The sequence below is a fragment of the Lepidochelys kempii genome, unplaced genomic scaffold (assembly GCF_965140265.1).
Source record: "Lepidochelys kempii isolate rLepKem1 unplaced genomic scaffold, rLepKem1.hap2 scaffold_59, whole genome shotgun sequence".
NCBI lineage: Eukaryota > Metazoa > Chordata > Testudines > Cheloniidae > Lepidochelys > Lepidochelys kempii.
In genome coordinates, this window is record NW_027333640.1 from 38,042 (window position 1) to 65,922 (window position 27,881).

Consider the following 27,881-nt stretch of genomic DNA (forward strand, 5'->3'; position numbering starts at 1 on the left):
CAGACGAACACCCACACACAGGCCTACTGTGCCCATGGCTGTACAGCGGCTGCAGGGCTGCAGCCATCGCGTCCTGGACATATTCAAGGGGAGCCCGATGGGATTGGCCAGGCAAGGAGGGCATGAGCCCTGCCCAGCTAGGATGGGGCACCATCCCCAGGCTGCTGCATCAAAGCCAGCCCTGGCTAGGAGCAATTCTGCAACCCAGGAGAGATTCTGCAACCATCCGCCTGCTGGAGAAAGACATCAAGGTGAACTTGTCCTAGCTTGGAACTCCCTGAAGCCAATGGGATACATTTGGGTTAGGAAAAAGAAAAGGACTTGTGGCACCTTAGAGACTAACCAATTTATTTGCGCATAAGCTAAAGCTCACTTCATCGGATGCTTATGCTCAAATAAATTGGTTAGTCTCTAAGGTGCCATAAGTACGCCTTTTCTTTTTACGAATACAGACTAACATGGCTGCTACTCTGAAACCTGTCATGATTTGGGTTAGGGTGAATATATGTCAAGAAGACAAAACCACTCCTTGAGAGGGGCATGGCAGTGAGCTAGGCCCAGCCTGAGGGCCTCAGAGACCCCCTTGTCCCACCCTCTCTGCCTAGCTTCGGAACAGTCTAGGGGGTTCTCTGTGTGTGAAATTCCTCTCACTCTGCCTTCATTACCGGGGCTGGAGGGGGGCTGGACTATTTAGCTGCATGCAGCACATTGGCTTCTTGGGGTGAAGTCCCATCACAGAGAGGTGCACACAGGGCTAGGGAATGGGCAGCTCCCTCAGACAGTCATAGTAGTCCCTGAATCACACATGCAACACGAAGGGCCCATGAGAGTGCTGAGTCCTGAGAGCACCACGGCTCCAGCTGGACTGGATCTCCTAGCTCTCCCCCTTCCCCCAGAAGGTGGGGGTGCGCAGCTCTCAAATCACAAGGGATGCTTTGCCAGCTTATACAAGGCTATTGGAATGCATGGTTTATTGGTGGGAGAAAATGACCTAGAGAGCTGAAGTTTATGGGCCAACAGGCTTTGCAGTCTGCACTGGGTTTGCGTGCTGATGCACACCGTCGGTGAGACCAGGGACAGAACACGCACAGGGCTGTGGACAGCTCTGGCCCATGGGCTGGGCTGGGCTCAGAAGCATCCAGCGGAAGGAAGGCTTCGGTATTTCACTAGAAGGGGAAATAGGTCAGAGGCGAATTGCCGATTGGAGCTGGCTCGCTCGTGTTGGCAGGCCCCGCCCTTTACAGACACGCGACTCCATCCTCGTGTCCATGCTCCCCGAGCCCTTTAAAACAAGGGTAGCCAAAGGCAATGTTTCCATGGCTGCCCCAAGGAGCTTGGCTGCTGGAGGTTACAGGACACAGGCAGCAATGCTCTACCTTGAACCAAGCGGCTAAGCCAGGAGCATGACATGCCAGAGACCCAAGGTCTCCACCAGCCACACCACCTACGAAAGATGATGCAGCTGGATTCTTTGCAAACTGAGCAAGGCCCTCAGGTCCTCTCACCCACCCTCTCCTGCTCCCTGGGCCTCCCTGCAGATGCTGCTGACTCTGCATTCCAGTGCTGGGGAATGGCAATGCTGGATGGAGACTCCCCTACTGGGGCTGTGCAGGAAGGTCTAGCAGTGTGGGAGCATTTATCGTGGATCAGTGCTCCTGCTCTGTGGCTGATTATCAGCTTCAGTGACCAATTTCTTGCTCTAACAGCACCCAGAGAGCACAGGATTTGCTGTGCTAGCTCACTGCAGCGCCCGAAAGCCAGGTATCCTGTCTCCATAGTCAGAGGCTTCGAGGAAGGTACCAGAGACCCTGCAGTGTGTAATTATGGAATAACCTTCTCTTTGGGGAATGTGCCCCCCTGTAGTCAGTGGCTGGCTCCTGCCCTGTGGAGATGGTTTTATAGTCCTGGTGTCTCCTGCCCTCTCTAGCTGGTGATATTTGGATCATCCATATATATGTCTCATCCTTTTTTGAATCCCACTAGACATTTGGCCCCCTCAATATCCTGTGGCAGTTAGTTCCGCTGGTGAATTATGTGTTGTTAAGAAAGCCTTTCATTGGTAAGTCCTGAAAACCCAAGGTGCCAAGGCGGCTGTGACTGGCTCATGGCTGCTGTGTTCCCTGTGGGAGGGTCAGAGGGGCATCATTCAGGCTGCCTGCCCGCACCCTCGGGTAGAAGTATGGCCGCAGGGGCTCCAAGAAGATGCCACTGAAGGTGTAGATGTGACAGCTGCCAGTCACGTTGTAGAAGGACACCTCTCCGGCCTCAAAGTCCAGGAGGATGCCAATCTGCCGAGGCTTCGCTCTCAGCATAAGCTCGGGCAGGGGGGAAGTGAGCGCTGCATACTCATCCCCATTGTGCAGCCACACCGTCCCGAAACCAGTCGCTGGTGAGGGCGTGAATATTCCCTGCCTGCTCATACACTCCTCATAGACCCCCAGTGTCCAACATGGTTTGTCCCCCACTTCCACCTCCCAGTAGTGCATCCCGTCTGTGAACCGCTGCCGGCCCAGGATGCAGGTGCACGTGTCAAACCGCTTGGGGTTACTGGGGACGTCCCGCCTCTTGTTGCCCACCCTCACGCTCCGCTGATCCCGGGACAAGAGCAGGTAGGCATTGGCTGTGTTGGGGTCCAGTCACATGCGCTAGGGACAGAAAGAGAATCACATGGTGCATCCCATTAGTGTCTGTTGGTTACTTATGTCCTGCCCTTTCCTAGCACCTCCCTCAGAGGTGCTGTATAGAATCATAGAATCATAGAATATCAGGGTTGGAAGGGACCCCAGAAGGTCATCTAGTCCAACCCCCTGCTCAAAGCAGGACCAATTCCCAGTTAAATCATCCCAGCCAGGGCTTTGTCAAGCCTGACCTTAAAAACCTTTAAGGAAGGAGATTCTACCACCTCCCTAGGTAACGCATTCCAGTGTTTCACCACCCTCTTAGTGAAAAAGTTTTTTCCTAATATCCAATCTAAACCTCCCCCACTGCAACTTGAGACCATTACTCCTCGTTCTGTCATCTGCTACCATTGAGAACAGTCTAGAGCCATCCTCTTTGGAACCCCCTTTCAGGTAGTTGAAAGCAGCTATCAAATCCCCCCTCATTCTTCTCTTCTGCAGGCTAAACAATCCCAGCTCCCTCAGCCTCTCCTCATAACTCATGTGTTCCAGTCCCCTAATCATTTTTGTTGCCCTTCGCTGGACTCTCTCCAATTTATCCACATCCTTCTTGAAGTGTGGGGCCCAAAACTGGACACAGTACTCCAGATGAGGCCTCACCAATGTCGAATAGAGGGGAAGGATCACGTCCCTCGATCTGCTCGCTATGCCCCTACTTATACATCCCAAAATGCCATTGGCCTTCTTGGCAACAAGGGCACACTGCTGACTCATATCCAGCTTCTCGTCCACTGTCACCCCTAGGTCCTTTTCCGCAGAACTGCTGCCTAGCCATTCGGTCCCTAGTCTGTAGCTGTGCATTGGGTTCTTCCGTCCTAAGTGCAGGACCCTGCACTTATCCTTATTGAACCTCATCAGATTCCTTTTGGCCCAATCTTCCAATTGGTCTAGGTCCTTCTGTATCCTATCCCTCCCCTCCAGCGTATCTACCACTCCTCCCAGTTTAGTATCATCCGCAAATTTGCTGAGAGTGCAATCCACACCATCCTCCAGATCATTTATGAAGATATTGAATAAAACCGGCCCCAGGACCGACCCTTGGGGCACTCCACTTGATACCGGCTGCCAACTAGACATGGAGCCATTGATCACTACCCGTTGAGCCTGACAATTTAGCCAGCTTTCTACCCACCTTATAGTGCATTCATCCAGCCCATACTTCCTTAACTTGCTGACAAGAATACTATGGGAGACCGTGTCAAAAGCTTTGCTAAAGTCAAGAAACAATACATCCACTGCTTTCCCTTCATCCACAGAACCAGTAATCTCATCATAAAAGGCGATTAGATTAGTCAGGCATGACCTTCCCTTGGTGAATCCATGCTGGCTGTTCCTGATCACTTTCCTCTCATGCAAGTGCTTCAGGATTGATTCTTTGAGGACCTGCTCCATGATTTTTCCAGGGACTGAGGTGAGGCTGACTGGCCTGTAGTTCCCAGGTTCTTCCTTCTTCCCTTTTTTAAAGATTGGCACTACATTAGCCTTTTTCCAGTCATCCGGGACTTCCCCGGTTCGCCACGAGTTTTCAAAGATAATGGCCAGTGGCTCTGCAATCACAGCCGCCAATTCCTTCAGCACTCTCGGATGCAACTCGTCCGGCCCCATGGACTTGTGCACGTCCAGCTTTTCTAAATAGTCCCTAACCGCCTCTATCTCCACAGAGGGCTGGCCATCTCTTCCGCATTTTGTGATGCCCAGCGCAGCAGTCTGGGAGCTGACCTTGTTAGTGAAAACAGAGGCAAAAAAAGCATTGAGTACATTAGCTTTTTCCACATCCTCTGTCACTAGGTTGCCTCCCTCATTCAGTAAGGGGCCCACACATTCCTTGGCTTTCTTCTTGTTGCCAACATACCTGAAGAAACCCTGGAATGAATCCAGCCCCAACCCCCAGGAGCTGGGTCGGTGTCATTATCCCCGTATGACTGAGGCACGGGGGGGGCGGGTGCGGGGAATTGCCCTCAGTCACACAGGGAGTCAGCTGCAAAGCCAGGAGGAGTCCTGACTCTCCATCTCCTGATCTAAACAGTAGACAACCCTCCCTCACAGATCCAGGAATAGAACCCAGGAGTGCTGACTCCCACCCCCAGCGCCCCCACTCATACCCACTAGACCTCGAAGTGTAACTTACAAATGCAAATTTTTTTTGGTTACCTAACCTACTTCTTATTCTGCCAATCGCTCCGACAAACAAGTTTGTTTACATTGAGGGGAGATACTGCTGCCTGCTTCTTATTTACAATGTCACCTGAAAGTGAGAAGGCATGGAACTTTTGTAGCCAGCGTTGCAAGGTATTTACATGCTAAATATGCTAAACATTCATATTCCCCTTCATGCTTCAGCCACCATTCCAGAGGACATGCTTCCATGCTGATGATGCTCATTAAAAAAATAATGCATCAATTACATTTGTGACTGGACTCCTTGGGGGGAGAATTGTATGTTTCCTACTCTGTTTTACCCACATTCTGCACATATTTCATGTATTAGCAGTCTCGGATGATGACCCAGCACATGTTCTTTTTAAGATTTCACTGCAGATTTGACAAAACGCAAAGAAGGTACCGATGTGAGATTTCTAAAAATAGCTACAGCACTCGACCCAAGGTTTAAAATTCTGAAGTGCCTTCCAAAATCTGAGAGGGACAAGGTATGGAGCATGCTTTTAGAAGCCTTTTAAGAGCAACACTCTGATACAGAAACTACAGAACCCAAACCACCAAAAAAGAAAATCAACCTCCTGGTGGCATCTGACTCAGATGATGAAAATGAACATGTGTCAGTCCACGCTGCTTTGGATTGTTATCAAAAGCAGAGCCCCTCATCAGCATGGAAGCATGTCCTCTGGAATGGTGATTGCAACATGAAGGGACATATGAATCTTTAGCATATCTGGCACAAAAATATCTTTCAACGCCAGCGACAACAGTGCCATGGGAACACCTGTTCTCACTTTCGGGTGTCATTGTAAACAAGAAGCAGGCAGCATTATTTTCTGCAAATTGTAACCAACCTTGTTTGTCTGAGCGATTGGCTGACCAAGAAGTAGGACTGAGTGGATTTATAAGCTCTAAAGTTTTACATTGTTTTATTTTTGATCGCAATTTATATATATATATATATATATATATATATAATTCTACATTTGTAAGCTCAACTTTCATGGTAAAGAGACTGCACTACAGTACTTGTATGAGGTGAATTGAAAAATAGTTTTTTTTTGTTTTTTACAGTTCAATTATTTATAATCAAAAATAAATATACAGTGAGCACTGTACACTCTTTATTCTGTGTTGTAATTGAAATTAATAGATTTGAAAATGTAGTAAACATCCAAAAATATTTAAAAGAAATGGTATTCTATTGTTGTTTAACAGCACAATTAATCGCGTAATTCTTTTTTGAATCGCACGGTTTATTTTTTGAATCGCGCAGTTAATCGCAATTATTTTTTTTAATTGCTTGACAGCCCTAATTTTAATATGGCTAATGTAAACATATACATCCAGGAACAAAACCTGTAGGCCTTAGTTAGAGGATGGGGGACTCTATCCTGGGAAGCAGTGACTCTGAAAAAGATTTGGGGGTAGAAGTGAATAAGTAGTTGAACATGAGCTCCCAGTGTGATACAGTGACCAAAATAGCTAGAGTGATCCTGGGATGCCTAAATAGGGGAATCTCGAGTAGGAGTAAAGAGGTTACTGTACCTCAATAGTGGCACCAGTGTGATCCCTACTGTGTCCAGTTGTGGTATCCACAATTCAAAAAGGATGTTTATAAATTGGAGGGTTCAGAAAAGAGCCACAAGCATGATTAAAGGACTGGAAAACATGACTTATAGCGATGCAGGCAAGAAGCTCAATCTATTTATCTTAACAAAGAGAAGGTTAAGGGTTGATTTGATTACAGTCTCCAAGTACCTACATGGGGAACAAATATTTAATAATGGGCTCTTCAATCTACCGGCGATTGGTATAACATGGAAGTTGAAGCTAAACAAATTCAGACTGGAAAAAAGGTGTAAATGATTGACAGTGAGGGTAATTAACCATTGGAATAATTTACCAAGGATTGTGATGGATTCTCCATCACTGACCATTTTAAAATCCAGATTGGGTGTTTTCCGACAAGATCTGCTCTAGGGATTATTTTTGGGAAGCTCTCTGGCCTGTGCTATCCAGAAGACCAGACTAGATGATCCCTTCTGTCACTGGAATCTATGAATCTATGATTTGCCTAATTTTGAGACAACGCCGGAGCCAGTAGCCCTGGGGATGATGGAGAAAGGAAGGGAGAATTGAGGCTGTGCAGCTCAAGCCAACAACCCTAATCCAATGACTGCTTCATCTTGAGCAGATACTTTTGAATAACAAATTCCCTTCCAAACTGAGGTGGCACCCCCTCTTCTCTCCCCCAGCTGATACACTGGAAAGGGCCCAGGATGTCTGGCTGCAACAGGCCCAAGGATCACAGCCCTTCAACAGCTGCACCAGGCCCGGGGCTCGCAGCCCTTCAGCCTCTAGGCTGGGCCCGGGACACGCAGCCCTTCACCCTCTAGGCTGGGCCTAGGGCTCGCAACACTTCAGCCTCTAGGCTGGGCCCAGGGCTCGCAGCCCTTCAGCGTCTGCGCCGGGTCTGGGGCTCGCAGCCCTTCAGCATCTCCACCTGCCTGCAACTCACAGCCCTTCTGCTCAGCTCTTTGGGACTCAGCCCCAGCCACTGAAAAGTTGGAATTCTTTTTTAAGCAGAAAGTGGATTTGTGCCCATGACTCAAAAGCTGCAGGACAGATTCTGTCCCAGCCTGGCCCCGAGCACAGATTCCCCTGGGATTTGGCTGAGATGGGAGAGGAGGAACGTCAGTGTCTGAGGGGATCTGGAGAGCAGCGCAGGACAGGGGTTGAGAGAGATGCTCTCTCTCAGCTTTGCTGCCAGGACTCTGAGTTGTCTGTAGCTCATATCTGGAGGCTGGGCACTGCCTGACTGCGAGACAGGCTGATGGCACTGCTCTACTCACCGAGACAGGCTGTGTTCCTGGAGCAGAGCTCTTCCTTGCACAGGATCAGACCCTGCCTCATGGTGTCCTTACCTTTCCTGAGTTGGCGTTTATATTCCCTAGCCCTGGGCATGTTTCACTGGCCCTCATTTTCCCTAATAAGGGAGGGGTTTGCTCCTTCCTCTCTTCCCGAAGCCCTGAGGGTCGTCCAGCCCTGCTGAGCTCTCGATGGTTCCCTTGGCCTTGGCCTCACAGCCTATCACGTTTCCCACTTCTGGTTTGGAAGAAACGTGCCTGCGAACATACAGCCGGTCTGGGCTTGGCGAGATGCCGGGTGAGGCCAGTGCAGGGTCTCAGGAAGGGCCATTTTCCAGTTACATAATTTCGCAGAATTTAATGGGACATTGGACCATCAAGTCTGACTTCTTGTATAACACAGGCTAGACAGTCCTTCCACCCTGACACCCCTTCCACCTGGACACCCCAACACCCCAATGGTAGGGAATCTACAAGTTTAAAAATATTGACAAAGTTTGAAAGCTTCAGCTCTTCTCCAGGCTGCTCCTTCCCATAGCAAGAGCCTCACAGAGAGCCTGAAAAGAGAGAGAGAGAGAGAGAGAGAGTGTGAGTCAGGAATGACAACAATACTGGCGGGGAAGGTACTACATTTATAAACAGCAGCTCCTGCTGTAATGTCACATGCTATGCTTGAGTTATGTCAAGGTTACAGAAGATGACGACCATGTTTTCAGAGTCAGAAGCCCAGGCATCAAATAGAAGGGTTGAGCCACTGGCTAGACCAGTACAGTTAAAGTGAGGCACCCTCGTGTTGAGGCAGTTATGCTGGTATAGGAGTGCTAGTCCTGGGATCGCTATTCCTATAGGAGAAGCGGAATAAGCTCCACGGGTATAAAGATGTAGAACTGCAACCACACTAGGCCCTGGTCCACACTAGGAGTTGAGGTCAAATTTAGCAGCGTTAAATCGATTTAACCCTGCACCCGTCCACACGATGAAGCCCCAACAGTTATTTTCTGGTCTGGGAATAAAGTCCCTTCCTGCAGCTTTTGAAACAGACCAGAGTTCCTGAAGATGCGAGTGTCGTGTACCTTTCCCGGCCATCCCACCTTGGTGTTGGTGAAACGTCCCTTGTGATCCACCAGTGCTTGCAGCACTATTGAAAAGTACCCCTTGTGGTTTATGTACTCGCCGGCTTCGTGCTCTGGTGCCAAGATAGGGATATGGGTTCCGTCTACGGCCCCACCACAGTTAGGGAATCCCATTGCAGCAAAACCATCCACTATGACCTGCACATTTCCCAGGGTCACTACCCTTGATATCAGCAGATCTTTGATTGTGTTGGCTACTTGCATCCCAGCAGCCCCCACAGTAGATTTGCCCACTCCAAATTGATTCCCGACTGACCGGTAGCTGTCTGGCGTTGCAAGCTTCCACAGGGCTATTGCCACTTGCTTCTCAACTGTGTGGGCTGCTCTCATCTTGGTATTCTTGTGCCTCAGAGCAGGGGAAAGCAAGTCACAAAGTTCCATGAAAGTGCCCTTACGCATGCGAAAGTTTCGCAACCCCTGGGAATCATCCCAGACCTGCAACACTATGCAGTCCCACGAGTCTGTGCTTGTTTCTCAGGCCCAGAATCGGCATTCTACCGCATGAACCTGCCCCATTAGCACCATGATGCCCACATTGCCGGGGCCCGTGCTTTGAGAGAAGTCTGTGTCCATGTCCTCATCACTCATGTCACCACGCTGACGTTGCCTACTTGTCCAGTATCGCTTTGCCAGGTTCTGGTGCTGCATATACTGCTGGATAAGGCGTGTGGTGTTTAATGTGCTCCTAATTGCCAAAGTGATCTGAGCGGGCTCCATGCTTGCCGTGGTATGGCGTCTGCACAGGTAACTCAAGAAAAAAGGCGCAAAACGATTGTCTGCCCTTGCTTTCCTGGAGGGAGGGAGGGAACGGGGGCCTGACGATATGTACCCAGAACCACCCGCGACAATGTTTTAGCCCCATCAGGCACTGGGATTTCTACCCAGAATTCAAATGGGCGGCAGAGACTGCGGGAACTGTGGGATAGCCACCCACAGTGCAATGCTCCGGAAGTCGACGGTTGCCTCGGTACTGTGGACACATTCCACCGACTACATGCACTTAGAGCATTTGTGTGGGGACACACACAATCAACTATATAAAAACGCTTTCCACAAAACCGACTTCTATAAATTCGACCTAATTTCGTAGTGTAGACATACCCTTAGAGACTAACCAATTTATCTGAGCATAAGCTTTCGTGAGCTACAGCTCACTTTATCGGATGCATTCAGTGGAAAATACAGTGAGGAGATTTATATACACCCAGAACATGAAAAAATGGGTGATATCATATACACTGTAAGGAGAGGGATCACTTAAGATGAGCTATTACCAGCAGGAGAGCGGGGGGGGGAGAAAACCTTTTGTAGTGATAATCAAGGTGGGCCATTTCCAGCAGTTAACAGGAACATCTGAGGAGCAGTGGGGGGTGGAGGAAGACACTGGCAAGAAGATTTTGAATGGCCCCTAACTTTGAGACACCGGGGGCCTAGATTTCAGAGGTGCTAAATACCCGCAGCTCCCAGGGGGCTTGTGGGCACTTAGGGTGTGTCTACACTGCAGTTACATGCCCACGGCTGGCCCGGGCCACCTGACTCCGGCTCACAGGGCTCGAGCTGAGCAGCTGTTTATTTGTGGTGCAGACGTTCTGGCTTGGGCTGGAGCCCGAGCTCTGGGAACCTCCCACCTCGCATCGTCCTAGAGTCGAAGCTCCAGCCTGAGCCCCAAAGGCTACACCGCAGCTAAACAGCCCCTTAGCCCGAGCCCCGGGAGCTGGAGTCAGCTGGCCTGGGCCAGCCACAGGTGTGTAATTGAAAATCAGCCCCCAGCCGTCTCTGGGTGGGCACCAAAACCTGAAGCATCCAGTGCTGGCCATTTACTCCCTACTGAATCCCTGGACCTGAACTCCATGGGCGAAGCCACATTGCCTGGCCTGCGTTTGGCTCTAGGCTACATCTACTGGGAGCCTAGCAGGTCCTCTAGGTTTGATGTATCGTGAGGGCAGCACCTGGCTCTGGGAAGGCTCAGTAATTGGATGAGTCTGTTCAATTACACGGATCTGCTTCTGGCCAGGTTGCCGCTTGCATTTTGCTTGGGTCTGTAAAACGAAATGAAATCAAAGTGGCTGGTGGAAGCAGCGCAATGAACATTTAAAAAGAATCAGTGGCAGAGCTAATAGTGGGCTGGGGGGCAACTGCCCCCCTCAGCAGCCATTAGGTATACGTGTGGCGCCTTTTCAAGCCAATAGGTATAACTGAAGGTGGAACCACCAATGACCCAGCTGCCTCCTGGTTCCACCACGGCTCAAAATGTAGCTCCGCTGATGCTAAGAATCCAGAGTCTATTGAGCAGGAACATGGGACAGACAGCACCCTTGCTTGGAGAACCCATGCTTTGCAAAATGAGACATGGACTTTCATTCACCCTGCACTGAATTGCATCCACTTCTGGAGTGGAGCGTAGTAGCTGCATAACAACACATGGATTGCTCGCCCAGCACTGAAATACAAATACCTCTGGGGTGGAGCGCAGCAGCGTATCATAGAACATGAGGGTTGGAAGGGACCTCAGGAGATCATCTAGTCCAACCCCCTGCTCAAAGCAGGGACAATCCCCAGTTTTTGCCCCAGATCCCTAAATGGCTCCCCCTCAAGGATTGAACTCACAACCCTAGGTTTAGCAGGTCAATGCTCAAACCACTGAGCTATCCCTCCCCCCGCACATCACAATACAGGGATCACTCACCTGGCATTGAAATGCAGACAGCTCTGGATGGAGCATAGCTGATGTGCAACAGCACTCAACAACACTACACAGGGATCACCCACCCAGCACTGAAATGATGCCACCTCTGGGGTAGGAATGCAGCAGCTGTTCAACAGCCACAGAGCGACACTACTCACAGTTTAGAGCAGGATGTGAAGAAGACTCTCACTTCCATTCGAAAGCTCTGGGGGAGTTCACAGAAACAGACCATGCTGTTAACCTGAGCTGAACAGCAGCCAGGACACAATAAATTGGGTCTGCACTGCGGGTAACCAGACAACAGCTCTGCCATGAGGGATTCGTTCTGATTAATGGAGGGAGGGATGGGGCAGGGAGCCAGTCAAGCTTGGGGAACTAATTCCTTCTCCAGGATGCTTTGCTCCAGGATCTTAGAGCCCAGGCTCTATGGACATTAATTCCTGCACCACCCAGCCGGAAGGGAAGGGCTGGGGCAGGTCTTTGCGCTCCACATGTCACAGGAGGACAAGGCAGAACAAACCATGTCACAGAATGAATCAGTTGCATCGCCTGGACTAGAACCCAGGAATCCTACCTGCCAGCTCTCTGCTCTAACCATTAGACCCCACTCCGCTCGCAGTCAGGATAGACCCCAGGAGTCCTGATTCCTAGACACACACACACACACACACGTTTCTCTAACCCAGTGGTTCTCAACCAGGGTTACGGGTGCCCCTGGGGGTACGCAGAGGTCTTCCGGGGGTACACCAACAGGCTACACAAAAAGTTTTAGCAAAGCCAGGTCCATTCGACCTGCTCCTGTTCCTGGGTACAACACGGGGCCTGGCTGAGGGGGGCTGGGTGCAGGTGGGCGAGGGGCCTGACCGAGGGGGGAGGTGCGTGGAGGGGGGGGCGAGGGGCACTGCTGAGGGGGGGACACTGGTTGGAGGGGGGACTTGCAGCTCACTGGGGGGCCCTGACTGGAGTGGGCTGAGGCCCCACTACCCCAACCCAGTCCTCGCTTTAACCCTGCCCGAGGCCCCCGCCTCCCTCTGCGCCCCACATGACCAGGTGGGGGTTCAGTGGGGACCTGCGTGGCCCTGTCACTGGGCGCCCGCCCCTTGGTGCCCAGGCCCAGCCCTCACAGCGCCAGAAGTGGGGGGCTGCGGCGTTCGGCCGTCTTCAGCCTTGCAGACATCGACCCGCCAGCACCCCAGTTGCTTTATACTGAAATCAGTCACTGGGGGGGCTGGGCCCGTCCATCAGTGACACAAGGGGGGGCCGGGCCCATCCACCAGTGACTGATTTCAGCGTCACTAGGGGCCGTCGTCCAGCGTCACAGACACTCCCCAGAGCATGGCAGGGAGAGGCCAGGGCGTGCCCAAGGACAGGAGCAGAGCCGGGGCAGAACCCAGGAGTCCTGACTCCAGCCCCACCCCGCACACAGCTGAGTCCTACTTCTACCCACAGGGCTCGAGGGGACGTGGCAAGAGGCGGAGATGGCCCCGTCCGGACTGAAGGCGGTGGTGCGCAAGAGTGAGTGCGGAGCCGGGGGGTCTGAGTGTGGAGCCGGTCGGGGGCAGGGTCTGGTTGGGTGTGGGTCTGGGGGGGCAGGGCCCAGTTGGGGAGCCCTGGGAGGGGTGCTCCTGGGTGTGTCTCACCCTCGGGGAGGATTAGGAGTCAGTCGGAGCAGAGAGCTCCCCCCGCCTGCCTGTCACACACCAAGAAGGGGAGGAGGCTGTCTGCCCCACCCCCAAGGGCTGCCCCCTCCCATAGGAGCTGCATTTTGTGGGGGCGTCATCGTCGTCATCTCTTTCCATCAGGATGACTCCCACCAGGGCCAGTGCAAGGATATTTTGTGCACTAGGCGAAACTTCCACCTTGCACATTCCCCCCCCCCACCCCCGACAACCTCTGAAAACTAGTAAAGTTAGCATTATAAACAGCCTGTCAGAACGGGTAACGGCTGCGCGCAAGGAGAAAAATGACGTCATAGCCACTTCGTAACATAGTAAAGCAGTACACTTCTGCCCGGCCCCAACACAGAGCTGGCGTAGGCTATAGCTGTAATGTAGGAGAGATCAAGGTAAAGCCTTACACTTCAGAAGCCCAACCCACTTCTGTTACTTCAGAAGCCCAACCCACTGCTGAATCTCCAGCCCAGGCTGCAGTGGACGGGGCCTGTGGCTAAATCCAGACCACAGACCTGGGGTTTAAAAGACCCTTGCAAAGTGGATTCAGTTCTGATGTTCCATGGTTGCCCCCAGAACTGGGACAGAGCAAAAGTGGCCCACAGCTCAGGACGGCCGGTGGTGCTAATAACCCTTAGCTCTTCTCTTAGCTTTTCCTCACTAAATCGCACAATTAGGAGGGCCTGACATGTGACTTCTGAATACTTGGGGTGGGCCATACTGCCCTGGTTCAAGAGGGGTCTCTGAACAGGAATAGCAGGGGGCTGCGGGTCAGGAGTGAAGGGCATCTGAGAGCTGTGAGGGGGGGAACCCAGGACTGGAATAGCTGCGGGTCAGGAGTGAGGGGCACTGGTGGAGCTGGGAATGGGGGGGGGTAAGCAAAGGGCTGGGATAGCAGGGGGCTGCAGTCAGGAGTGAGGGGCATCTGCAGAGCCGTGAGGCAGGGATCCCAGGACTGGAATAGCTGCAGGTCAGGAGTGAGGCAGAGCTGGTGGGGGACAGACCAGGGCTGGCATAGCAGGGGGCTGTGGACAGGAGTGAGGGGCACTGGCGGAGCTGGGAGTGGGTGGGAGCCAGGGCTGGGATAGCAAGGGCTCCAGTCAGTAGTGAGGGGCACTGGCACAGCTGGTGGGGGCAGTCCAGGGCTGGCGTGGGGAGGGGGGGGTGTAGCTGCAGTTCAGGGTCGAAATGCGTGGAGAAAGCAGGTTTGTGTCTGCCTTCGCCATGTCTAGATCCAGTCTGTGCTGCCAGCCCCTTACCGTGCACTCGAGCCCCACGTGCCCCAGTGAACGGGGCGTCCGCATGCCGCAGGTGTAAAGGACTGCAGGAAAGCAGCAGGGAGGCCAGCGCGTCCTGGTGCAGAATAGCCCCTGGAGCCTCATTAGGACCAAGCAGCCAAGTCCTGATGGGCTAGAGGTGGGGTAGGGAGAGGCATTGCTTGAGTTATGGGGGAAACATAGTGTGTTGGGCAGTGCACTCACGCACACCAGCTACCGGGAGTGGGAGTGAGAGTGAGAGCACAGGTCAGGGTCTCGGGGCTATTGCCCTACGGGGCCAGCCAGAATCAGGTGCTTCGTAGGGGTAAAACAGATGTATTATGGTAGCACCCAGGAGTCCCAGTCATGGACCAAGGCCCCATTTTGCAAGGCGTTGTACATTATTCATTAGGTGTATTACAGGGTTCCCAGGAGCGCCAGTCATCACCAACAAAAAGATGGTGCTTGGCCCGAAGAGCTGACTATCTAATTGCTTAGCTGGGCTGTGGAAGGTGCCCAGGAGATAGGCCAGCAGTTCCCTGAGTGGGGCATGCCTTGGAGGGGTTCTATGTGCAGGACTCAGAATTTGAAGTCTTTGTTGTGTTGCTGTCCCCCATACACAGTGAGGGTCCCTGGATCCCCTCCAGTCAAGAGGTGCTGGACAGGATCTGTTTTCTTCCTGCACGGGGCCAGATCCTTAGTTCAGCTGTGCTCGTATCCAGCCTGGCAGAAAGGAAGGGGGATCAGACCCATGGCCCATCTAGCCTGTCACCCCACCACGATCGCTGACTGGGGGCTCTGCTAGGAGCACAACACTATCTGGCCTGAGAGCAGTCTCTGAGCCACTTCCCCGAGGCGTCCTTCCACCAGCCAGTGGGTCCTGGCTCAGGGCACAGCCGTCCCGTCTGAGCCCCACCACTAATCCCCGTCTCTTTCCCTCGCAGAGATCCTCAGCGTTGTCCTCGTGAAGAAGGAAAGAGAATGGAAGGTAAGCAGGCCGAACCTGTTGCCCTGGTGTCCCCCTGGGGATATGCTGTATCCATATATCATGCTCCTCCCCCTCCAGCCTCTTGAGATTCATTAGGAACCTGAGCTTTTCCAGGCTGGATCAGATCCCTGCTCTGTCTAGCCCATCATCCGTCCCCAGCTAGGCTTGGGTATGTCTGCCTTCCCACCGCGCTGGATCAGACCCAGCTTGTCCAGCTAGCCCCATATCTCCCCCCCACACACACACCGGATCAGACCACTGGGACCAGTGAATCAGCCTGGGTGGGAGGAGGAGCAGGAGAGTGCCAAGCATGGGGCAGTATGCACCATTGGCCAGGCAGGTTATTGAGCCCCCGGCATGGACTGGGCCGGGGGATGTGGAGCAGCGGGTTAGGCCGGTGCGGCAGAGGGAGCATTCAGCACGGCAGGAAGGTGGTGGAGATGTTGGGCCAATGGCCTACAGGGCTTTCCTAGGGGAACACGGAGACTCCCCTCGTTCCATTTCTCTGTGCGCAGCACAACGTCAGGATGGGAATGGGGCCAGTAGGGGCTCCCTAGGAGGCTGCTTCCCCGGAGCTGGGCTTCATGTTCTTTGCCACGTGAGGCACAGACTGTCCCCCAGACCTCTCCGCAGTGCAATCCTGTGGGGATTGGATGGGCAGGTGCAGCAGGCGGAGAGAGGCGACCTCAGCTGAGACTCAAAGCGAAGGAGACTCGATGAGGCAGAGGCTCAGGGAGCAGGGGCTGTTGGGGAGGAGGCTCCTGCATCTGCAGCAGCAAGGTGAGTGGAGGGAGACCAGGGGCAGGGGGCGCTGGCAGAGCAGGGTGAAGCCCAGAACCCGCAGGGGCTGCCCGCGGAGGGAGCGCTGTAGGAGAGGACTGCGAGCTGGGGCCTGGGGCTTGGGACAGGGCAGCCAGGTTCTCACCTGTCACAATGGCTGGTCGAGGGGTCTGAACAGGTTCCAAACACCCTGCCAGGCTAGCTGGCGTGGCGAAGCTGCAGGTGCCCAGCATGGCGCCCGGGGAGGGAGGGGGCCCTGATGGTAGTTGCCTGGGATTGCTGCTCGGCCGGCTGTTCCCTGGGCACTGCTCAGAGCCCACTTAGTTCAGCAGCAAGGCAATGCCAGGCCCCATCTGTGGCCGGGCATGGACACTTCTGTGGCAGCGAGAGATATGACTGGGCCCTAAGGATGTCCCGGGCACATGGGGACAAGCCCTGCTCCAGGTGGGGGGGGAGCCCAGAGCCAGGGGGGTAAAAACCAGCCCACCTCCTGATGGCATCATGCTAGGCCCTGAGTCCCCAGGGGCTGGGCATGGGCTGGGCCATTTGAGCAGCAGGGAGGGGCCTCGGCAGGTGCTGACACACCCTTTCTTCCCCCTTTGCAGTCGGTGCAGGCTTTGATCAATGACTTCCAGGGCACCCCCACCTTCAACTACAAGGCAGTTCACGTCTTCTTCCTCAGCCGTGAGTATCGGGGGTCGGGGGATCCCCCAGCTGGGAGCCTGGACAGCGGCACACTGGAGCCTGGGGGTGGGGGAGACTCTCTCTGCCGGCAGGCCAGTGCGCAGCACCCTGATTATGCTCTGCCCTCCTGCAGGGGATGCAGCCCCAGCAGGCCAGACCGAATGAGGTCAGGCTTGACAAAGCCCTGGCTGAGATGATTTAACTGGGAATTGGTCCTGCTTCGAGCAGGGGGTTGGACTAGATGACCTTCTGGGGTCCCTTCCAACCCTGATATTCTATGATTCTATGACGCCACCTATCCCTTCCCCCCCTTCTCCCCCACGGGCCTGCCTCCAGCCAGCACGGCTCACAGACACCTGCAGCATGTGCCCAGAAAGGAGGCCTCTGGCTACCATTCCCAGCATGCATTGCTCCATCAGTCCCAACTCGGTGGGGGGATGGGACAGCACCAGAATACCCAGTGTGTCAGGGTCAGATCTGCTTCTCCCCATTACAGCGGCAGGGGGAGCCCAAGTCCCTGTTCCTCCTTGTGCATCATCCTATGTTGTACACTCTGGTCACTCAGCCCTGCCGGGGGGCTGAGAGCAGGGTGTGAGACAGGGGCTGCGTAGGAGAGATTGTGGCTCCCCCTCGCTGCTGATGCTGCAGAAGGCAAGAACCCGGCATGACTCTGGTTCGGGGGGGCTGGACTCATCGTTGACTCCTGTGTGGCCCTGCTGGCTCGCCCAGGTTCCCCACAGGCGTGCAGCACTACTGCCCCTGCTGTGCCCGGTCTGGCCCCGTCCGTGGGGGCTGGTGCTGTGCTGGGGGTCCTGAGCCCTGTGCCTGTCACTCCCACCCACTGCCTCTGCCTTGCAGCCTGTCCTGAGCCTCTGTTCAAGGAGCTGAGGAAGTCACGGATCACCAAGGTCATCAAAACCCTCAAGGAGATCAACATGGCCTTCCTGCCTTACGAGAGCCGGGTGAGGGGTGGCCGGGCTTTGGAGGAGCAGGTCCGCGCGGCGGATGGTGACGTACGACACCCCACCCTTAGTGGTTCATGTGGCTTGGCGGGGGAACCTTTCCCTTCTAGGGCCCCGGGTTTGACGCCAGCACAGGGCAGCAGGGATTAGCTGGCTGCTCACACCCTGTGAGACCTGGAATCGCTGGCTTGCACCTGGTGGGGATGGTAGATGTATGGGGGAGGAGGGCCCTGCCTCCCTGGCTTTACCAGCTCTTACTGGTGGTTTATACTAGGCCTGCAAGACAGCCCGATACTCTACACGCCTGCCCTTTACCCAACCACCCCATCCCCTCCTTGTGTCATCAGTGGATTTCCCCCCTCCTGCCCCTGAGGGGCAGGACTGGGGTGTCAGCCCCATTGCATTGATGGGGAAACTGAGGCACAGAGAGACATGAGCCTGGTCTACATACAAAAGCTTTGTTGGTATGGGTTTGTTACGGGGACATGAGAGAAAAAGTCCCCCTGTAACTGATGCAGCTGTGGTGGCAGAGCCCCTGGGTAGGTGCCGTTACGCTGGCAAAGCAGTCCTTTCGCCACTCTAGCTGATTTCATCTGGGGTACCGGTGCCAGCTGTGCCAAGAGAAGCTTTGGCTGGTAGAAGCTGAGTGTCCGTCAGGAGGCTATGCTGGCTCACCCGTCCCGTTGCGCCAGCAAACCCTTCATGGGCCGATACTATTTATTGGTGTCCAAGCACGTTTGTCCCCATGGCTCGTTCTGTTCGGCCAGTGAAATAAGCGACAGCGGCAGACGCGCCTTGATGCCGGGTTTGCCCGTGGCTATGCTGGGGCTTTCGCCAGACGAGAAGCGTCGCCAAGCCCCTTCCCCCAACATTGAGGACACCTGGGAGTCTGCAGCCAAGTAAGGACCTGAACCTGGGGCATCTTTATCCCAGGCTGGTACATGAATCTCTGGCTCGCTATCCCTCTACCACAACAGGAGTGGCACTGGCAAAGGGATCTCTTCCTCACTAGGGGCTCGCTACAGCTCCACCAGGCTGGCCTGATCCAACAGCGCGTCTATGGGGCACAGCTGGCCTGGCTGCAAGCAGTTGGCACTGGGGTCTGATCTCTGCTCTCCCCTGTCCCCAAGGTGTACTCCCTGGACAGGCCATAGAGCTTCCACAACTGGTTCAGCCCCTACCGCTTTTTCGAAAAGAACAAGCAGATGGAGAATCTGGCAGAGCAGATTGCCACATTGTGTGAAACCCTGGAGGAGTATCCAGCCATCCACTACAGGAAGTGAGTGTGCCCAGGGGAAAGGGTACCCAGGTATCCCCTATAGGAAGTGAGTGTGCCATGGAGAAGTACCCAGCCATCCTCTACAGGAAGTGAGTGTGCCCAAAGGGCGAGGGTACCTGGTTACCTCCTACAGGAAGTGCATGTGCCCCTGGGGGAGGAGCTGTTTCTGACCCACAGGGTTTGTCTTTGCTGCAGGGACCATGAAGATAACTTCCACTTGGTGCACGCTGTGCTGGCCAAACTCAAGGCGTTCAAGGCATACGAGCCCAGCATGGGAGAGGTGAGCGAGCTGTGCTGGCCACGCCCTTGCCATGGGACAGAGCCGCGGGGGAGCACATGAGAAGTAGAAGGAGGGAGGAGTGATTTAGAACCTGCTCGGAGATCCTGGCGGGGGGAGGGGTGGGGTCTAGACCCCCTTGGAGATCCTGAGGGGTTGGCAGAACAATAGCATTCCCTGTGTGGCTGGATTAATGGCCACAGCCCTTCTGGGCAAGTCACCTCCCCTATTTACCCCTCAGTTTCCACATCTGTAAAAGGGAGATAATGCTACCAATCTCGGGCAGGGGGGCCCCCTCTGGGATAGCTGGCTCCCATGGCACAGATGCTCTGTAACTCACAGCTGGCAGTACAGGCCTGCCTCCAGAGGGGAGCCTGGCACACACCTGGCTGCCCAAACCATCTACCCAGGGAAGAGACTGACAGCATGCTTGTTAACCACCGGAGCTACTTGCTGCAGCAGAGCTGGCTCCAGCCTGCAGCCCCAGTCTGATCTGGGCTATTCTCAGGAGCTGATAGCGGCGCTGGGGAGGGAAAATCCTGCTCTGTGCACACCCTGCTGCTGTGACTCCCGTTGAGTCCCCCCAGGGATATTCCTGAGGCTCTTGCCAAGCCTCCCTGTCACAGGTGAAAGCACTATCCCCATGTTACACGGGGGAAACTGAGGCATGGAGCAGCATGCCAGGAGTAGGTGGTAGAGGCAGGAATAGGAATAGCCCAGATCAGGGGGACGGGGGCTCCCATTGCACTGCCAGGGGGAACTAGAGAGACCCCTGACCCCAGCGCCCGAGAGAACCTGTTGAGGGAGGAGCAGCAAGAACCTAAATTCGATCATTAACTGTGTGGGGTTCAGTGGGTTAGAGCGGATGGTTCTGGGAGCCAGGACTCCTGGGTTTTATGCTCAGCTCTGGGAGGGCAGTGGGGTCTAGTGGGATAGAGGGGGCCTGGGAGCCAGGACTCCTGGGTTTACCCCCAGCTCTGAGAGGGGTGGGAAGAGCAGGATCTCAGGATTTGATCGGGGAACTAGGACTCCTGGGGCCACGGACTCGTGTGCCTGGGCTGTGGGTGCGTCCCAGGGGTGCTAGGGCTGACCTGTCTGTCCCCGTGCAGGTGTGGACAAGGAGAACCTCACCAAGCTGATCCAGCATGCCAACATCCAGCAGCAGAGAGACATCATCCACAACATGCTGTTCCTGGGCATCTCTCTCACGCCTGGGGTAAGGGACTGGAGCCAGGGGCCAGCAGCTGTACTCATGCCAGGGGGCAGATCTGTGCTGCACAGGGGAGCCCAGGCCATCCTGGAGGTGCCGCCCTATGGCAGTGACCTACTCCCAGCACAGAGGTGGCCTCTGTCCCTGTACAGTGGGGTGACGCCCTCCCCATAGGAGGGTGACCCCGAGTTACTCCCCATCTGGGGTGACTTCTTCTGCCCTGGCAGAGGATACTGGGAGTCAGGACCTCAGATCGCCAGCGAGCTGGAGCTGGTGACCACTGCTTGGGGTGGCCATGCGGCGAATGAGGGGAAGCAGCTCTGTTCTCCCATCAGTCTCTCTCTCTCTCACTCAGTGATCCATTCTGTTTTCTCTGCCTCTCCCCTGCCAGCCTGGCTGGCGCGACTCAGGTAGGCCACGCTCTCCCTGTCTGCCCCCGTTCCCAGCCCGCACCTCCTCCCTGCTGCCTCTCACCCCCTCTCCCTTCCTCCCCCAGAGCAGGCAGCTGCGACCGAAGAGGAAAGCGCGGCTGGAGTCCAGCTACCAGCTCTCCCACTGGATCCCCATGCTCAAGGACATCATGGAGGTACCGGGCCATCTGCTTCCTGGCCTTGGGGACTGGGGTCACACCTGGCAGGCTGGGCCCAAGGGGGTGGTTTGGGGGCAGCCATGTGTAGAGCCCTGCATATCCGTGCCCCATTTCTGCGGATAGTGGATTGGCTGCAGATACAACCGTGCAGGGCTGTACTCCCCAGCAGTGCCTGGCCCGCGGCATCTGGCTCAGGCAGCCCGGGGGACGCAGGGCACTCGGGGCCGCCGGCCCACAGCCAGTGGCTAGGCAACACGTCGGAGTTGGGGCTGTCCGGCACCCACTCGCCCCACCGCGCGGCTTCCTGTCCAGCAGCTCGAGCAGCACCAGTGTCCCCACCAGCTCCTGAGCAGCAGGATTTGGGATTGGAGAGGGTGAGGCCCCGGCACCCCACCCCTCCACCCCACTGTGATGCAACATGCTCTGCTGCTGCCGTGTACACTCGTGACCCCCCAGGAGCGGCACGTGATGAGAAACCCCTTCCCCCCCCAGCCCCCACCCCCTCCACACTGCCCCTTCTCCTCAAGACCCCGCCCCCACACTGCCCCTTCTCGAGACCCCGCCCCCTCCAAGCTGCCCCTTCTCCTAGAGACCCTGCCCCCTCCACACTGCCTCTTCCCTGCAAGACCCCTTCCCCACCCTCGCTAGCTGCTGCCGGTGTGGATGCGGATACAGGTAAAAGGCGGCTTGTGGATCGCAGGCTGATGCACATCCACATTTTTGTATCTGCGCAGGGCTCTAGCCATGTGAGGGGCTCATCAGCGAGTCCTCTCCTGCTGCCATCCTTAGGGGTCTTAAATCATAGACACGAGTGCAGGGGAGTTGTCTTACCCGGTGCTGAGATGCTGCCAGCTCTGGGGTGGGGTATGGGCAGTATATACAGGGGTTCCTCACCAGGGCTGAATTCTTCCTAAGGAGTGGCAGGCAGCTGTTAACAGCCGCCCAGCAGCGCTGCCCAAGAGTCTAGGGCAGGAGGTGATCAGTGTGTGGGGCTGGAAGTGCAGAGGATCCAGGCAGCACACTGTCGTGACTGGCACTGGAATCTGAATGGCTGGCAGGGTCCTTGGTCTAACCTCCAGTGAGGAGCAGCTGTGTGACGTTCATCTAAAGGATGAACTCCTGCAGCACAGTACTGGTCACTGACTGACCGGGGAGAGCACCCCCTGCAGAGCCCCCTGCCCACTCCCTGGGGTCATAGAGCACCCTCTGCTGACTCACTCGCACCTCCCAGCACCCAGTGGCTTTTCCTTAGAGGTCTCCTATCCAAGCACTGCCTGGGCCCAAACCTGCTTAGCTTGTGAAAGGTGACATGGTCACTCCTTCCCCCCACCCTTACTGGGGGCTGAGCCCCTCATCACCCAGTCCTGTGGGGCACTCCTCAAGGGGGTGGGGGGCACACTTAGTTGCCTTCAACCTACTGGCTTGGGGCTCCTCCAGGCCAAGAATTAACCCCCCGACCAGAGCTCCTGTCCCTGGCAGATCAGAGGTGGGAGGCTCCCAGGCCCCTGTTCCAGCATTGTGATGGTTCCTCCTGTGGGATTTTGGGGCAGATAGTTGCAGTAACCTCAGTCCCATGCATAATCCAATCAGGGGCGCCCCCTTCTGCGCCAGCCACAGCTTGGCAGGCCTTAAGCTTCCCTGTACAAGTCAAAGCAGCGGACTAATGTAAAAGCCCCTATTATGTGGCATTAGGATGTATCATAGCCTGGGCCCCCTGCGTGGCTGGGACACACCTCATGGAGCAAGAGGCAGGGCCTGGATCTGCCCGCAGCAGGGAAGGGGCACTGAGGGCAGCCCCCTGCCTCCCCCACCCCAAGTGAGGGGCCCTGGATCCGGCTGCAGGAGGTCTCTGCCCTCCCCATAACGGTGGATGGGTAGGCAGGTCACAGCAGGGCACTGAGCAGCTGAGGGGGATGTGGAGAGTTGGGGGCATCACTGGAGGAGTCAGCGTGCTCTTTGCTGGCTCCCCATGCCCCACCCTGGAAAGTGGGCCCCAGGCTGCTCCCCCCCAGGGACTGTCAATCATTGAGTGAGGAGCCATCTCAGCCCCTCCGCCCCAATGGGGCCTGGCTTGGCCACCAGGTCAGAGGTTCCTGCTGCTTGGCCCCTGCTGATCTGTCCTCCCCTGCCAGGACATCCTTGAGGACAAACTGGACAAGAGTCTGTGGCCCTTCGTGTCAGACCCGGTCCCTACCACCAGCTCCCAGGCTGCTGTCAGGTAAGGCTGAGCCTGGCTGGGCTGTGGACAGCAGAGCCCTGACACACACACCCCAGGGTGTGGGAGCCTCTGTGCCTGGGAGTGCATGGCCAGGGCCCTGTCCTCTGCAGGGGAGGGGGTGCCCAAGAGCCTGGAGCCCTGGACCCCTCTTACCGTGTCCCCCACGCCCCAGCAGTCCCTCAACACACCAGGGTCCAGGATAGAGGAAAGGGACTGGATGAGCTTTAGACAGCACCCCCAGCCCAGGGCAGGTGCCACCCTCCCCTACTCCCTTCTGCCTCCCATCCTCCTCCAGGCCCTGCCCTTCCATGCGGCATTCCCTCAGCGAGCCCCTAGTATCCACACTGCCCCTCTCTCCCCCCAGCCCCCGCTTTGGGCAGTGCCCACCCCTACACCTGGCATTCCCTCAGCGAGCCCCTGGTATCCACACTGCCCCTCTCTCCCCCAGCTCCCGCTTCAGGCATTGGCACAAGAACAAGCCAGCGACTGAGTACCAGATGGGCCCGCGCCTCATCATCTACGTGCTGGGTGGGGTGTCCATGTCTGAGATGCGCTGCGCCTACGAATTGACCCCGGCCACCAGGGGCAAGTGGGAGGTGGTGATCGGTGAGTAGGGCGAGTCCTGGGGGGAAGGGTGGCTGGAATGCCCAGGTCAGGGACAGTTGGGACCCCCTGGGTGGGGGAGACCCTAAAACTGCCTGCCCAGCACCCACAGGGGGCCCATGCTACCCTCTGTCCTCCCGCACCCAGGGGTCTGGGAACAGATGTGCTTGTCCCACAAGGCCTGTATCTAGCCACCTGATCTCCTGGCCGCTGGCTCCCCAGGCCTCTCATTGCCCAGGGACCATGTGTGGGGGCCCAGTCAGACACCCCCAGTAACTCCCATAGGGATATGGCTCACCCCCTGCACACACCCCTCGAAGACCCAAGGGTGAGGAACACTGTCAGCGCGTGGATTCTTGCCTGGCTGTGCAGGGTACAGCGGCACGAGGGGTGCGGTGCCAGGCCACAGTGTAGACATATTCCAATATTTGTGATTCTGTTCATAAGAAATTGTAAACCTGCAATATTGATTTATAATATTTATTAAATCTGCATTTATAATTCTTCTTTTTGACATAATTGTAAATCTGCAATATTGATTTACAATTCTGTATTAAAGCTTGCAAACCGTACCTTGCAAACCGCTCAATTGGCTTTGCTTTCTCTAAATTGATACTTTCTCTCACTTGTTATTAAGATGGACGCTTGGAAAACCAAACCGCTCATATTGACTCTGAATTGATACTTTCTCACTTGTTATTAAGATGGACGCTTGTAAAACTAAACGGCTTAATTGACTCTGCTTTCTCTGTATTGGCGCTTTCCATTGATTGTAATGGAGATTGACATGCTTTTTAACTAACTTCACTTTATGTTCAATTGGCTCTACTTTGCAAACGGATACTTTGTAATGGAGATTGACATGCTTGTTTGTAACACCCATGAAGAACCGCGAATTGGAGCGGCGCTCATAGAAATGTCACATAGAGACTCCCACCTTCTATAGTTTGGATCAGGAATGTTAAAAAAACGGGGAGTCTCAAATAAATAACACCTTTGTATAATAAAAGAAAGGCAATACCGAAGGAATGTCAAGAGACAGGGAGTCTCAAATAAAATAACAATACTCGGTGAAATGAGAAATGTGTTTTTTTTATTAAAGTAAGGAATGTATGTGAATGAATGGTGGGTTTTGAATAAACAGGGAAGTGCCAGCCTAGGAATTTAACATCGATTGGCCGAAGAAGACGCCAGGTGGAGACAACCAGAGAACCCCACCGGAGGGCAAACTGGGATCCACCCGACCAATTCAAAGGATGAAGAAAGCTGATGAGCACCTGACAGCCGTCCTGGAGCAGTCATGACTAACAATATGACAAAGCAAATTCCACGGACTGGCATAGGAAGAAATTCCTATAAAAATGGACACTAAGGACTGAGAACTTTGAGTCTCCAGTTCTGCCACTACCCTTCAGGAGCATCGGATGCGCATCTGACATGGACTCGGCTCCACTCTCGTGTACAGGTTACCTGGCCGGTACCCTGTCACGAGCAACCTCTAGGCTGGTAACTATAAACCCCTATGCAGAACTGGTATGAATGAATGAATGAATGAATATATAGATATATATATAATTAAGTAAGGAATAAGTAACGATAGGACAGTGTGAGTTTTATATTTCTTTATTATATTTACAATAAATGTGGCATTTTGCCTTTTCCCTTTAATAAGATCCTGCTGGTTTTTATTTTATTGGTACAACAACAGGGGGTAGGAGAGAGTCCCTCCCCTCCTGCACTAGAGCAGGGTCCAGCTGCAAAAATGGGGGTGATGGTGATGCCAGCCTCATACCCGCGCCACTGTGCCGACCGCTGCCAACCACCTCTCTCTCCCCCAGGTTCCAGTCACATCCTGACCCCCAAGCGCTTCCTGGATGACATCCAAACCCTCAACCAGCTGGACCCCGAGGAGGCCTAGAGGCAGCCCCCTCCCCCCAGAGACTCTGCCCCCCACAGCTCCAGCTCGCTGTCCCCAGCTCCACCTCCTCTTCTCAACAAGGCACCTTCCCCCCTACTCCTGGCTGCGGTGTCAGTTCTTGGAGGGGGGGGGGGGGGAATGACTCCTTGGCTGTTAGGGCAGAGGGCAGGCCAGGCTCCCTCCCTCTGGCACAGCCTCTAGGGCTGTCACCCTTTGTGCCCTGTGGCCACCCTGCCCCCGATGGGGTAGGGGCAGAGTCTGGCTCCATTATCTACCAGCTTCAGCCATTCCTACCTCCCCTGCCTGGGACCCAAAGCACAGCACCTCCCCCTCCCCCTCCTGTCAGCCCTCCGCTAGTGATGCGGGGCACGCAGAGGCTGCTACCACCATCTGGCTTTGGGGCGGTTGTGACCCAGCCACTGAGCCCCAAGCTGTGTCTGTCCAGTCTGCAAAGGATTAAAGAGAACCCCCCTTCTGCCCCCATATCATCCCCATTCACCGCCTTGGGGTGCTGGCCCAGCCCTGGTCCCTGCACCCCTCCCATCACAGCCTGGCACCCTGGCCTCTTGGCCCTGTCCCCCAGTGGGGACCTCGGCTCCCGAAGGGGGGAGGGGTCCTAGCAGGAGTTGCAGTCAGAGTGCCCAAGTAAGTGGGGGTGGAGCCAGGACTGCGTAGGAGGCGCGTCCAGGGTTGGTCAGCGGCAGGTAGGGTGACCAGATGTCCCGATTTTATAGGGAGAGTCCTGATATTCGGAGCTTTTTCTTATCTAGGCTCTTATTACCCCCCACCCCTTGTCCCTATTTTTCACACTTGCCGTCTGGTCACCCTAGCAGCAGGGCAGAGCGGGCTCGCCACCTGATGGGCCTGGATCAAATGCCCCTGCCCAGTGCAGACACCTCCCCACTGCCTTTCCCTGGGTATCAGAGCCACGCCCTGGGCACCTGGAGCCCCAGCTCCATCTGAGGCAGCCAGCTCCAGCCCCCTTGGGTCTGATCAAGCCCTGAGCCAAGCCTCACCCCCTGAATCCCACGGGCCCTAGAGATCCTCTCCCTCTTGCCTGCCAGGCGGGCTGTGCTGGGGCAAGCGCTGGCAGGAGTGATCCCAGGTAAAGGCAGTGACCTCCTTTACTGGGAGTGACCTCCAGGGGGTGGGGGGCGCAGGGGGAGAGTTTGTTTGTTCGCAGCTCTGAGCCCCTGCCCCTCCCCCACCCATTATCACAAAGTCAGTGCTGGCCCTGCCCCCGGCTACTGCCCTGCTGGGCATGTGCCTGGGCCAATGAAGTGCATTGCCAAAGGCTGGCCGAGGTCTCTGCTGCTGTTCACAGGCAGGGGAAGGGAGGGCACAGGGCGGGGCAGGTGGCTGAGGGCCCAGGGAGCGGGATCTCCCCAACTCCCCCTCCAGCCCTGCTGCAGGTCCCAGGCGTCCTGGCTCCGAGTCACCAGGCCAGCGCTGCCTCCCCGCACCCGGGAGCAGGGTGGGGCAGTGGCTGCTCCTTTCACTGTTGGACCAGGGCCTGGGGGCAGCTCTGCTCTGGCCTGTGGTCGCCCCCTGCTGGTGCAGTGCTGGCTCACCCAGCCGTGCCCCAGAACCTCCACAGTTCCCTGTGTCCCCCTGCTCCTAGTGCCTTGTTCTGCCTCTGGTCCGTGTGCCAGGGGGACCAGGAGGGAGCCTCAGGAGTTCCCCCAAGCTAGCTATGGGATCCCCATCAAGTGTGGGGTTGGGACAGGCACTGAGCGAGCACCAGGGCCCAGCCCCCAGGCTGGCCCCACAGGGAACCATACCCACCCAGCCCCTGCCCCTCCCAGAATCAGCGCTGGAACCCAGCCCTCTGCGTCCCAGCCCCTGCTCTAACCACTAGCCCCTGCTTCCCGCTCAGATGTGGGACAGAACACCTGCCTCCTTGGTCCCCCTCTAGGGCTTGGC

The 27,881-nt window shown here is 55.5% G+C and overlaps 1 pseudogene; it reads left to right on the forward strand.

The window, feature by feature from the left end:
* Nucleotides 1-13,002: 13,002 nt before the first annotated feature.
* On the forward strand, nucleotides 13,003-25,958 carry LOC140904656 (syntaxin-binding protein 2-like; annotated as a pseudogene).
* Nucleotides 25,959-27,881: the final 1,923 nt, after the last annotated feature.